This window comes from Schistocerca americana, chromosome 8 (genome assembly GCF_021461395.2).
Source record: "Schistocerca americana isolate TAMUIC-IGC-003095 chromosome 8, iqSchAmer2.1, whole genome shotgun sequence".
NCBI lineage: Eukaryota > Metazoa > Arthropoda > Insecta > Orthoptera > Acrididae > Schistocerca > Schistocerca americana.
In genome coordinates, this window is record NC_060126.1 from 118,204,415 (window position 1) to 118,217,682 (window position 13,268).

Sequence of the window (13,268 nt, forward strand, 5' to 3'; positions counted from 1 at the left end):
TCCGGTGTAAGCTGTATTGTGCTTTACTAGAATCGAGCTGTTAGCTAATTTCGGATGTGAGCCACTATCAAGCACATTTTCTATGTCGTCTATTGCATATCGTGCTCATCACATTCTTTTGTATCAATACATAAAACCAGAAATCGTACTCCGTCGTAACATACTTTAAGTGCTGCAGCGTCAGGCTGCAACGCTTACAAGGGAAACTTCCCGTCGCATTCCCCCGCCCCCCTCCTCCCCCCCCCCCCCCCCCCCCCTAAGATTTAGTGGTTAAATGGCCCAGTGGATAGCCCGAACACAAATCAAGCATGATTACAGGTAGAAGAAGTACTGTATAGAAAGAAAGAAGTAAAATAGTAACAATGAACTATCCAGGCTCACGATGTTCAGCATCGAGTGTACTTGAACAGTAACGGCATCGAATATCGTGGTTATATGGACACGGTCTTGAATTGCGAAGGGTAACATCAGTGCTCAAATCTCCCTCGTGCCCCATTGTTTTTTTTTCTGCATAAAATTATGAAGTGTTTGTTCGGTCATTGACGTATCTTTTCACTGTATTCAAACTTGTGTCTGTGTCGTGGTGTAACGTCCGTTAGCAAACAGCAAGGTGTAAGAAAGGGACCCCCAGACGTACGTACCTCCTATTTGCTCTACACGAGTAACACATGTTATGATTATTGCAATCCGTCCTGAAACTTTTGAGTCTTAAATTCCTGTGTTGTAAGATAGTTCACATCCGTTTATTTGATGCTTTCATTTCTGTGAAAGGCCTATGCACCATCCCACCCGTTGTCAATATTCATCACACTTACTAGTGGGGATAATGTATTTTTACCTAATATATTCTTACCACATGACTCTTATTCCAGAACCAATGTATAGTATGACAATTTCCAAGACTATGGAGGGAGAACAGACATGTCAATGACCCGACGAAAGGTTCAGAATTTTGAAAAAAAAAATTTGGATGTTGCACGTCTTCAGCTTGGACTGTTCATCGTTTCTGTTTTGCCTCATCTACATCTACATGGATACTCTGCAAATCACATATAAGTTCCTGGCAGAGGGTTCATCGATCCACCTTCACAATTCTCTATTATTCCAATCTCGTATAGCGCGCGGGGAGAATGAACACCAATATCTTTCCGTACGAGCTTTGATATCCCTTATTTTATCTTCGTGATCGTTCCTCCCTATGTAAGTCGGTGTCAACAAAATATTTTCGCATTCGGAGGAGAAAGTTGGTGATTGGAATTTCGTGAGAATATTCCGTCGCAACGGAAAACGCCTTTGTTTAATGATGTCCATCCCAAATCCTGTACCATTTCTGTGACACTCGCTCCCATATTTCTCGATAATACAAAACGTACTGCCTTTCTTTGAACTTTTTCGATGTGCTCCGTCAGTCTTATCTGGTTAGGATCCCATACCTTGTTACAGTATTCTAAAAGAAGACGGACAAGCGTAATGTAGGCAGTCTCCTTAGTAGGTCTGTTACATTTTCTAAGTGTCCTGCCAATGAAACATAGTCTTTGGCTAGCCTTCCACACGATATTTTCTGTGTGTTCCTTCCAATTTAAATCGTTCGTCATTGTAATTCCTAGATATTAAGTTGAATTTACGGCTTTAAGATTACACTGATTTATCGTGTAACCTAAGCTTAACGTGTTCTTTTTAGCACTCATGTTGATGACCTCACACTTTTCGTTATTTAAGGTCAACTGCCACTTTACTCACCATTTCGATATTTCTTCTAAATCGTTTTGCAGTTGTTTTTTTTATCTTCTGATGACTTTATTGGTCGTTAAACGACAGCGACACATGCAAACAACCGAAGACGGGTGTTCAGATTGTCTCCCAAATCGTTTATATAGATAAGGAACAGAAAACGGCCTAGCACTACCTTAAGGGACGCCTGAAATCACTTCTGTTTTACTCGATGACTTTCCGTCAATTACTACGAACTGTGACCTCTCTGACAGGAAATCACAAATCCAGTCACATAACTGAGACGATATTTCATAAGCACTCAATTTCACTACGAGCCGCTTGTGTGGTACAGTGTCAAAAGCCTTCCGGAAATCCAGAAATACGGAATCGATCTGAAATCCCTCGTCAATAGCACTCAGCACTTGATATGAATGTAGAGCTAGTTGTATTTCACAAGAACGATGTTTTCTAAACCCATGTTGACTGTGTGTCAATAGACCGTTTTCTTCGAAGTAATTCATTATGTTCGAACACAATATATGTTCTAAAATCATGCTGCATATTGACGTTAACGATATGGGCCTGTAATTTAGTGGATTACTCCTACTACCTTTCTTGAATGTGCAACTTTCCAGTCTTTGTGTACGGATCTTTCGTCGAGTGAATGGTTGTATATGGTTGTTAAGTACGGAGCTAGTGCTTCAGAATACTGCGAAAAGAACCTAATTGGTATACAGTCTGGACCAGAAGACTTTCTTTTATTAAGTGATTTAAGTTGCTTCACTTCTCCGAGGATATTAACTTCTCCGTTACTCATGTTAGCAGCTGTTCTCGATTCGAATTCTGGAATATTTATTTCGTCTTCTTTTGTGAAGGCATTTCGGAACGCTGTGTTTAGTTCAAATGGTTCAAATTGCTCTGAGCACTATGGGACTCAACTGCTGAGGTCATTAGTCCCCTAGAACTTAGAACTAGTTAAATCTAACTAACCTAAGGACATCACACACATCCATGCCCGAGGCAGGATTCGAACCTGCGACCGTAGCGGTCTCGCGGTTCCAGACTGCAGCGCCAGAACCGCGCGACCACTTCGGCCGGCCGCTGTGTTTAGCAACTCTGCCTTGGCAGCACTGTCTTCGATAGTATCTCCATTGCTATCGCCTCTTTTTCCACAGTTCAATACACCGTCTTCCTATTTTCATGCTTGATCTGCGTTCACGCTATCCACCGGGCAATTTTACCACTGAATCTTGGGCATTGGGGCGGGGGATCGGAAGTTGAAAAGTTTCCCGTGTTACAGAATGTTACTGTGGAGTTCTATTTCTATTTTTACTGGTTTTACTAGTTCTACTAGTCCGAATCGTGGATGGGAAGTTAGAAAGTTACCTGTGTTACTGAATGATGCTGTGGAGTACGATTTCTATTTTTACTAGTTTTACTAGTTCTACTAGTCCGAATCGGGAATGTTAGGATGTGGTACGAGAAACTCGAAGGCAAACAAGGAACGGTCAGTGCGAAAACGAGTTGTCTGTTGTGTGATCAAATACGTTTTTGTGGAAACAGGTGGGAGGGGTGGAAGAGGAGGGACGACGGTGGCAGGTGGAGGGGAGAGAGGGAGGCTGCGGCCGGATCAGCTGGCTGGACGGTTTCGGGCGGCTATATACCTCGGCAGGCGGCTACCCACACCAGGGGAGTACTCGATCGTCGTGAGCACCAGGTGGCAGTGCGCCGCGGATCTGCGCAGGGAACCGACCAGCCGGCGACTCGCGAGCGGTAGCACCGGCCGCGGCCGCACAACAGGTACCAACCTCAATCTAACTTTTCGGCGCTCGCGTTCTTTCCGCTGCTCTCTTCTACAGGAAAGGCTAAACTTTAGGTGGCTAATCATTTTTTAAAACACTTGCTTTTCTGTGTTACGACTAGTAAACTGACTAGGGCCACATATAAATTTTTAATTGTTATTATCTTTGTTAATCAGCCTTGTGATGACCACGACTGAGATACAACCACTGCGGCACTTGTGGCCACTTAATATTTCTTCGTTTTCTTTCAGTGATTGCCAACCTTTCTGGACGTTGCCATTACTCCTGAGCTCATGCAAATATTAGCTACTACTCCAGCTTACACCACTTCGTTCCCCCCAACATTATCAACACTGAATGAAATTTTCACTTTGCAGCGGAGTGTGCGCTGATACGAAACTTCCTGGCAGATTAAAACTGTGTTCTGGACCGTGACTCGAACTCGGGATCTTTGCCTTTCGCTGGCAAGTACTCTACCACTAGAGCACTTGCCCGCGAAAGGCAAAGGTCCCGAGTTCGAGTCTCGGTCCGACACACAGTTTTAATCTGCCAGTAAATTTCATACTATCAACACTAACGTCTAAATACGATATACGATGAAAAATAATTTTAATATAAAAAATGAAGTTTTGTTGCCCAGATCGCAGTTGATACGCATCCTGTTTCAGCAAAGTTTCATTATCATCTTCAGATTATCGGATACGTGAGCTGTAAAGCCCCTACGTGTGACATACTGCCATCTGCCCATTGAAGTCATGGAGGGACTTTACATTTCGCTTATCCGATGGTCTGAACATGGCAGTATAACTTCGCTGAAATTAATAATCAAGATATCTTTCAGCTGCAATGTGGGCAACAAAACTTCTGTTTCGGAACTTTTATTACATTGATATAGAGATCTCTCTTCCTCTGACAATGTCAGGTATATACGTAAGGAAGCCGGCCGGAGTGGCCGAGCGATTCTAGGCGCTACAGTCTGGAACCGTGTGATCGCTACGGTCGCAGGTTCGAATCCTGTCTCGAGCATGGATGTGCGTGATGTCCTTAGGTTGTAAGTAGGCTGTTTAGGTTTTTATATTAGTAACGCCACGTAGCGCACTGTATGAAAATCACTGGCTGTGCTGTGTGCAGTCTGTGGCTGGGTGGCACTGTTGTAATATTCGCTATTGTAGTGTTGGGCTGTTGGCTGTTAACAGCGCGTAGCGTTGCGCAGTTGGAGGTGAGCCGCCAGCAGTGGTGGATGTGGGGGGAGAGATGGCGGAATTTTGAGAGCGGACGATCTGGACGTGTGTCCATCAGCAAAAGTAAATTTGTAATATTGGATATCATGGACTGATATATATATATATTATCACTTTGGAACACTATTGAGGTAAATACATTGTTTGTTCTCTATCAAAATGTTTCATTTGCTAACTATGCCTATCAGTAGTTAGTGCCTTCGCTAGTTTGAATCTTTTATTTGGCTGGCAGTAGTGGCGGTCGCTGTATTGAAGTAGTTCGAGTAACGAAGATTTTTGTGAGGTAAGTGATTTGTGAAACGTATAGGTTAATGTTAGTCAGGGCCATTCTTTTGTAGGGATTTTTGAAAGACAGATTGCGTTGCGCTAAAAATATTGTGTGTCAGTTTAGTGTTGATCAGAATAAGTAAAGAGAGTAATGTCTGAGTACGTTCAGTTTTGCTCATCTGTTTGAAAATCAAATAATGTAAGATGTTTATCTGCACAGTAGTTCATTAATTTTTCTAAGGGGACGTTTCAAGGTTAGTTAGGTTTAAGTAGTTCTAAGTTCTAGGGGCCTGATGACCTCAGAAGTTAAGTCCCACAGTGCTCAGAGCCATTTGAACCATTTTTACGTAAGGAATTTCCTTTGAATACTTGGTTACTGGACTTCTTGCTTCTGAACTGGCCGAAACTGGGAGACTTCAGGCTGTCAACGGTTTGTTTATGCTCACTGCCACTAATAATAATAATAATAATAATCATAATAATAATTGAGGCCCTACAACAATGTAATAGCTATTATTACTATTGTGTCGTGCTAACGATTAGTTTCCTAATATGTTGCGTAGTGTGTAGTGAAGCAATTCCTTCTCCGCTATGGAAACTACCTCAGAGAAAGCATTTTCGTGAGACGTTTAAGCATATGAGATGTACATGTCTCAATTTTAAATGACGAAAGATGAACGATATTTAGTTTTTGAAGGTGTCCTGTAAAACCACGAACTAATAAGTCAACGAGGGAAGTGCTCCTGTTTATTTCTAACAATCCTTGTAGGGCTCCGTGGCTCAGTTTGTAAAAAGGAACCCTTCAAACATCGCTTTGTTGTCTGCCTGTCTGTTTGTCCGGCTGCTAAGAATCTTTCTCTGGAACAGGTTGGCATGTAAAGTTGACACTTATGTCACATACTAGGATCTCCGGTCTCTTGGTGGTGTAAGACATTTAAGCTTCTAAGTCATGTAGTCAAGAGACATGGCCATACATTTTGATACTCGCGAACTAACTCATCAACACTCATAGCCTACAACATGGTGATTTATAATCGTCAGATTTTGCAAAAAACAACGTTACACAAATCAAGAAAAGCGAAAATCGTTAATTTGTAATCATATTACACGATTTTGTTTTAATTTTTTCTCGTCTGTTCGTCTGTTAAGACCACCTTTTCTCTGTAATAGGTAGGCGCATGAAGTTGAAAACTGTGTCGCATACAGTGGTCTATCGTGACCTGGCGTTGTAAAACATTTAAGTCTCTAACTCAATCCAACCAAAAGATACGACCATTTATATCACATATTTTGATACTGCAGATTTACTCATCAAAACCTATAAGATACTTCCCGCTGACCTACAGTCATGAAATTTACCAAAAAGTAAGCTATCCCAATGAAAGTCCAGAAGAAATCTCCGAAAATTGTTAAATTATATCACATAAATTATATTTTTGCCGTTGCACCTTATATTGCATACATCATCTGTCAGAAGCATAGCAGACAAAAATTGCTGCATGTAAACAAAAATCTAAGTTGTAATAACGCTTAAGTTAGTAAGTAAAAACACTTTATTAAATCACCTCTCCCTACATGTATAAACTGAAGTCCCCTGCTCGCCTCTTTTGTATGTCCAGATTAGTCTCGGGAACGGCTGCAGGTTCTGATACGCTTTTTGAATTCCTGGGACCGACTTTTTATCATTACCGATACCGGAAACAGCTAAAGTCGTCGAGATTCTCTTTTCCCGGCACGGATAAACTGTCTCTGTACATAATTACATTTGTACATTACCATAAGTGCGCGAGTCTTGGTGCAACATAAGCGATGGCTGCAGCTCCTTCTCTGAAAAGAAAACTGTCCACACTCAGGCTACACACATGCTTCAAATTATGCTTCCTCTGCTCCACTCCTACCTGTAGCGACAGTTCCTTCTTCCGCACCATGTACCGCCGCTCAAAATAAAACCAAGATTAAATTATGCACTGTACTTTGTAAATCACTTGGTTGCTGGATTTCTTACTTCTGAACTGGGAGAAATTTAGAGACTTCTGGCTGTCATTGGTTTGTATATGATCACTGCCACTCATAATAATAGTAGTAGTAACTGTAGGCGCTTCAAAAATGTTTCTACTTTGCCTCTTTTTCCACAGTTCAATACATCATCTTCCTGTTTTCATGCTTGATCTGGGCAATTTTACCACTGAATCGTAGAGTATGGGGGGGGGGGGGGGGGGAGAGGAAGTTTCCCTTGATACAGTATGTTATGTTACTCTGGAGTACGATTTCTGTTTTTACTCATTCTACCAGTCCGAATTGGGAATGTTAGGATGTGATACGAGAACTAGAAGGCAAACAAGGAACGGCCAGTGCGAAAAACGAGTTGTCTGTCGTGTGATCACATACGTTTTTGTGGCAACAGGTGGGAGGGGTGGAAGAGGAGGGGGCAACAGAGGAAGGTGCTAACGATTAGTTCCCTAATCTGTTGCGTAGTTTATAATGAAACAATTGCTTCTCCACTATGGAAAGTACATCAGACAAAGGATTTTCGGGAGACATTTAAGCATATGAGATGTACATGCCTCAGTTTTGCTCTCAAATATGAAAATATGTATGGTACAAAGTACAAGACAGGCGTGAAGCATTGTGTGAGGGAGAAGATGCTCATACATTCGTTTAATAAGCTGTGACGTCCATCACATTGTGTCAAGCAGTAATGCTATTATTTGAAAGAAATTTATTTGTCTTATAAAGGGTGTCTCTCCTACGGGTCTTCCAGACGCACTTCGTCTGGTGTTTCACCAGATATTTGCAGTTTCGTGTAGCTGGGGTCTGCTCAAACAAAGAATGTCATCACGTCTTTCTCGCGACGCCCAGCTTCCACTCTAAGTGTACGTTCTGTTTCCGGTTGTAAACAAAATGAATTTAAAATCGGATTCATCAGAGCGGTAGTAACTTAGCCTAATCCGACATTCGTTTTGTCGACATGTATCAATAGAAACAATAAAATATGAAGGATATCCAACACTGTAGCAACGACAGCGCCGCCCGTGCCCGCGCTGACTGCTGTAGCCGTGCAGAGGCGCTGCTCAGCCGGGTCATTCTTACTGTTTTACTGTCCCTGTCAATATACATCTACAAAACGAATGATGCACTAGACTAATTTGTGGCCCTTCTGTCCAATGGGTACGTAAAATCATTTTGTTTGCAACCGGATACAAAACGATATTTTTCATCGAAACTGGACGTCGTATGAGAGACGTCATGAGCAATGTTTGTCTGGGGTGACTCCAGCCACACACTGAAGAAAAGAAATTGCAAATATCTGCAGGATCACCAGAGGAAATTTGTCTGACATCCCAAAGGAGAAACACCCGGTATAATCAACATTACAGTCTTACGAATTAGTGATAAGAAATGAGCGAATCAGAATCGAAAACTTTTGTTTTTACCTTGAGAGGGGTGGGGGGTGGGGGGGGGAATTACCTCCAGGATGAGAACCGCTGTTCAAGGTCAGTTCACTGTTACCAACACTACGTTCATTCGCCACTTGCCACCAGGTGTTAGTCCTTCGTCTAGGAAGCTTCCAGATATTACCATAGGCATAATACAGTTTCCTCTACACATTTTTTTATACTAGTGCTCGATTTCGTTTGAGTTTCGTCCGTTTAGAGATGATCAATAATCGGATGCGCCATTGAAAGAGAAAACTACGTTTGGGCATCATACCCACTGTTCCACTTTTGAACCATATTGTCCTTGTTTGGATTTTTTTAAAATATCGATTATGTTTTTTAGACACAGCATATTGCGCATGATCTATTTCTCTTTTTTTCCTTTCAGTAAGTATTATACACCAGCTGACAAAACTAATACTACAGGGTGTTACAAAAAGGTACGGCCAAACTTTCAGGAAACATTCCTCACAAAAAATAAAGAAAAGATGTTACGTGGACATGTGTCCGGAAACGCTTAATTTCCATGTTAGAGCTCATTTTAGTTTCGTCAGTATGTACTGTACTTCCTCGATCCACCGCCAGTTGGCCCAAATGAAGAAAGGTGATGTTGACTTCGGTGCTTGTGTTGACATGCGACTCATTGCTCTACAATACTAGCATCAAGCACACCAGTACGTAGCATCAACAGGTTCGTGTTCATCACGAAAGTGGTTTTGCAGTCAGTGCAGTGTTTACAAATGCGGAGTTGGCAGATGCACATTTGATGTATGGATTAGCACGGGGCAATAGCCGTGGCGCGGTACGTTTGTATCGAGACAGATTTCCAGAACGAAGGTGTCCTGACAGGAAAACGTTCGAAGCAATTGATCGGCGTCTTAGGGAGCACGGAACATTCCAGCCAATGACTCGCGACTGGGGAAGACCTAGAACGACGACACCAGCAATGGACGAGGCAATTCTTCGTGGAGTTGACGATAACCCTAATGTCAGCGGCAGAGAAGTTGCTGCTGTACAAGGTAACGGTGACCACGTCACTGTATGGAGAGTGCTACGGAAGAACCAGTTGTTCCCGTACCATGTGCAGGCACTATCAGCAGGTGATTGGTCTCCACGGGTACACTTCTGTGAATGGTTCAGCCAACAATGTGTCAATCCTCATTTGGGTACAAATGTTCTCTACGGATGATGCCTCATTCCAACGTGATTTAATTGTAAATTTTCACAATCAAGATGTGTGGGCTGATGAGAATCCGCACGCAATTGTGAATCACGTCATCAACACAGATTTTCTGTGAACGTTTGGGCAGGCATTGTTGGTGATATCTTGATTGGGCCCCATGTTCTTCCATCTACTCTCAATGGAGCACGTTATCATGATTTCATACGGGATACTCTACCTGTGCTGCCAGAACATGTGCCTTTACAAGTACGACACAAAATGTGGTTCATGCAAGATGGAGCTCCTGCACATTTCAGTCGAAGTGTTCGTACGCTTCTCAACAACAGATTCGGTGACCGATGGACTGGTACAGGCGGACCAATTCCATGGCCTCCACGCTCTCCTGACCTCAACCCTCTTGACTTTCATTTATGGGGGCATTTTAAAGCTCTTATCTACGCAACCCCGGTACCAAATGTAGGGACTTTTCGTGCTCATATTGTGGACGGCTGTGATACAATACGTCATTCTCCAGGGCTGCATCAGCGGATCAGGGATTCAATGCGACGAAGGGTGGATGCATGTATCCTCACTAACGGAGGACATTTTGAACATTTCCTGCAACAAAGTGTTTGAAGGCACGCTGGTACTTTCTGTTGCTGTGTGTTTCCATTCCATGATTAATGTGATTTGAAGAGAAGTAATAAAATGAGCTCTAACATGGAAAGTAAACGTTTCCGGACACACGTCCGCATAACATATTTTCTTTCTTTGTGTGTGAGGAATGTTTATTGAAAGTTTGGCCGTACCTCTTTGTAACACCCTGCATACGGGTATTATTTTTGCCTATTTTCTGTTTGGCCCGCATCTCGTGGTCGTGCGGTAGCGTTCTCGCTTCCCACGCCCGGGTTCCCGGGTTCGATTCCCGGCGGGGTCAGGGATTTTCTCTGCCTCGTGATGGCTGGGTGTTGTGTGATGTCCTTAGGTTAGTTAGGTTTAAGTAGTTCTAAGTTCTAGGGGACTGATGACCATAGATGTTAAGTCCCATAGTGCTCAGAGCCATTTGATTTGAACTATTTTCTGTTTGAAACGAAATCAAAAAATAAATTGTGCTCTTAGTGTAGTATCTCGGAATGTTTCTGCATCCTGAAAGCTGCTGTTTCGTGTATCTATAGCGTGATTTTATGGTCTCTGTGGCAGCATCTCTTCGTAGCTCTGTAAATGGCGATTTTTTTCACCTACAGCTGTTCGCGCTTCGTAGTTGAAAGCTGTCCAAAGGGCTGCCTGTTGCCGGGGATTTCCTTAAGCTGACTCGACAGTAGGAGTGTCTTAGTAGTAATAAACAAATTTATTGAAACTTCGTGCATGAACCAGTTCTTTCACGCATCTCGCGTCATATCCTTTCGACTATATGTCGTACAATGATGTATTTGTGCAGGTACACTCAGCGGTATATATGGATACCGTCTGCAAAATATGTTGTGAATAGAATTTGTAGCAAAGAAGTAATAAATTTAAATATCATGTTGAAACTAAAACCTAAACTCCACCCTGAACAGGCCATGAAGGGCCAAGGTTACAGACCGGCTGCCGTGTCATCCTAAGCTCATCATCGGATCCGCATGTGGAGGGGCATATGGTCAGCACACCTCTCTCCCGGCCGAACGTCAGTTTCCGGGACCGCAGTGGCTAATTCTCAATCAAGGAGCTCCTCAGTTTTCCTCACAAGGGCTGAGTGCACCCCGCTTGCCAACAGCTCTCGGCAGACCGGATGGCCATCCATCCAAGTGCTAGCCCAGCCCGACGGTGCGTAACTTCGGTGATCTGACGGGAACCGGTGTTACCACTGCGACAAGGCCGTTGGTCCTTAAACATCATGCACAATGCTTTTTCTCGTGTATCTCAGCTTTTATGACGTCATATCTCCTGATCTATATGTGGTACTGTGATATAATTTCATACGTGCACTTAATTGCGTATATAAGTAATGTCTGCCAAATTTATTGTGAATAGAGTCAGAAGCACAGAAGTAATAAATTTAAATGTCATACATGATACAGCAGTATTTTACGAATCTGATTGTTCATGGTGTCATATTCATGATCTATTATAGGTAGATGTTCTTACACGGACAGTGACTGTTGCCAGATGGTAATGTATACGTGCACCAATTTATTGTTCCGTCTCAGTTGCACATTTTTAATTAGATAACATCTTTAGATCACTCTGGACCATCCTCAGATCCAAGCAGTTTCGTCAGCGACCCGTCTTATCTACTCCGAACCACGTATCAGAGTACTCTGATACGTGATTCTGTGTAGACAAGACTTAGATCTGAAGATCGCCCCAAAAGATAAAAACATGTAATCTAATTAAAACTGCGTAAATGCGACACAACAATAAATAAGAATACCTTGTATGTTAAATATATATAAAGTTGCTGAATCTCTGTAGACGATTACGTCGACAATAGTATACGGAAGCAGGTTGAAATCGGTCAACTAGTTTAGGAGGAGATATGTGAGAGACACACACACACACACACACACACACACACACACACACACCAATTTGTATGAAATGTATGGATATTATTACCATTATTCAGTATCACAAGGTTAGTTTGATAATTATAAATTACGGAAAAATACATGTGTTTGCTAAAGAATCGGTAGAAATTTTGTTGAAGGAACCAGGAGCAAGTCGCCTGAGCGATTTAGGAAAATCCACAGAAAACATAAATCTGTAAACCTGGAGTAGGTACTGGTAGCACCCTCTTACGGCTCGCACTAGCTTTCACTAAGAGCTGGACTTCATCTATTGAAGTTTACCGCTCTGAAATCTGCATGTATCACAATGTAGTCCCGAACCTTTGGAGAGGAAAAGAATCATATCTTTAGAATTGAAGGCGTATTAATTCAATGAAGGTATGTATACAGAGCTAGTAGGATAAAAAAGTATATAAACGGGGAATTTCGACAGTATCTTATTGTTAGCACTGAACCAAAAATGAAGGTGTGTAGGCAGTTATCTGTCTATTTACGCTGTAATACAGGATAACCACTTTCGATTGACATCCTTACGTCATTTTAGAGACTGACGCTTCAGGTCTAAAGAATTATTAAGTCGTTCACAGAAAATCGACTCACTCTAAATTTTGAAAGAGAAAGCCTACTATATTCAGTTCTGTTCAACAAACAGTCATTCCAAATCAATTAGGTTAAAATGCTTCAAACTTTCGGGTTTACATGTTAATGAAAACGTGAACTGGAAGAAGCATTAACTGAGTTTCTCAAACTGTTAAGTTCAGCTAATGTTGCTATTCGTGTAATTACTAATCATGAGAAAAACATAATTAACCTGCCCACATATTCTGCACCTTTTTACTCAATAATGTCTTATGGAATAATTTTCTGGGGTAGTTCATCACTTTAGAAAAAAGTATTGCTCGCCCAAAAGCAAGCAGTAAAATAACGTGTGGACTTCATGTGGGTACCTCTTCAAGGAGCTAGGTATTTTAATTGCGTCGTCACAGTATTCGCATATGGAACTCGTAATAAATAATCCTTCACAATGAGAACAATAGTGAGGTCAATACCTACAACACTGGAGGGAGAAATGATGTTTGATACTCATTCTTAAAGCT

The 13,268-nt window shown here is 42.0% G+C and overlaps 1 protein-coding gene across 1 annotated transcript in view; it reads left to right on the forward strand.

Moving 5' to 3' along the window:
• The first annotated feature begins 3,408 nt into the window (after window positions 1–3,408).
• The window catches only part of LOC124544989 (scavenger receptor class B member 1-like), a 236,959-nt gene continuing 227,099 nt past the window's right edge, over window positions 3,409–13,268 (forward strand). Inside the window, exon 1 of the mRNA XM_047123745.1 lies at window positions 3,409–3,513. The gene's annotated coding sequence lies outside the window, so the exon portion shown is untranslated. The remainder of the gene's footprint in view (window positions 3,514–13,268) is intronic.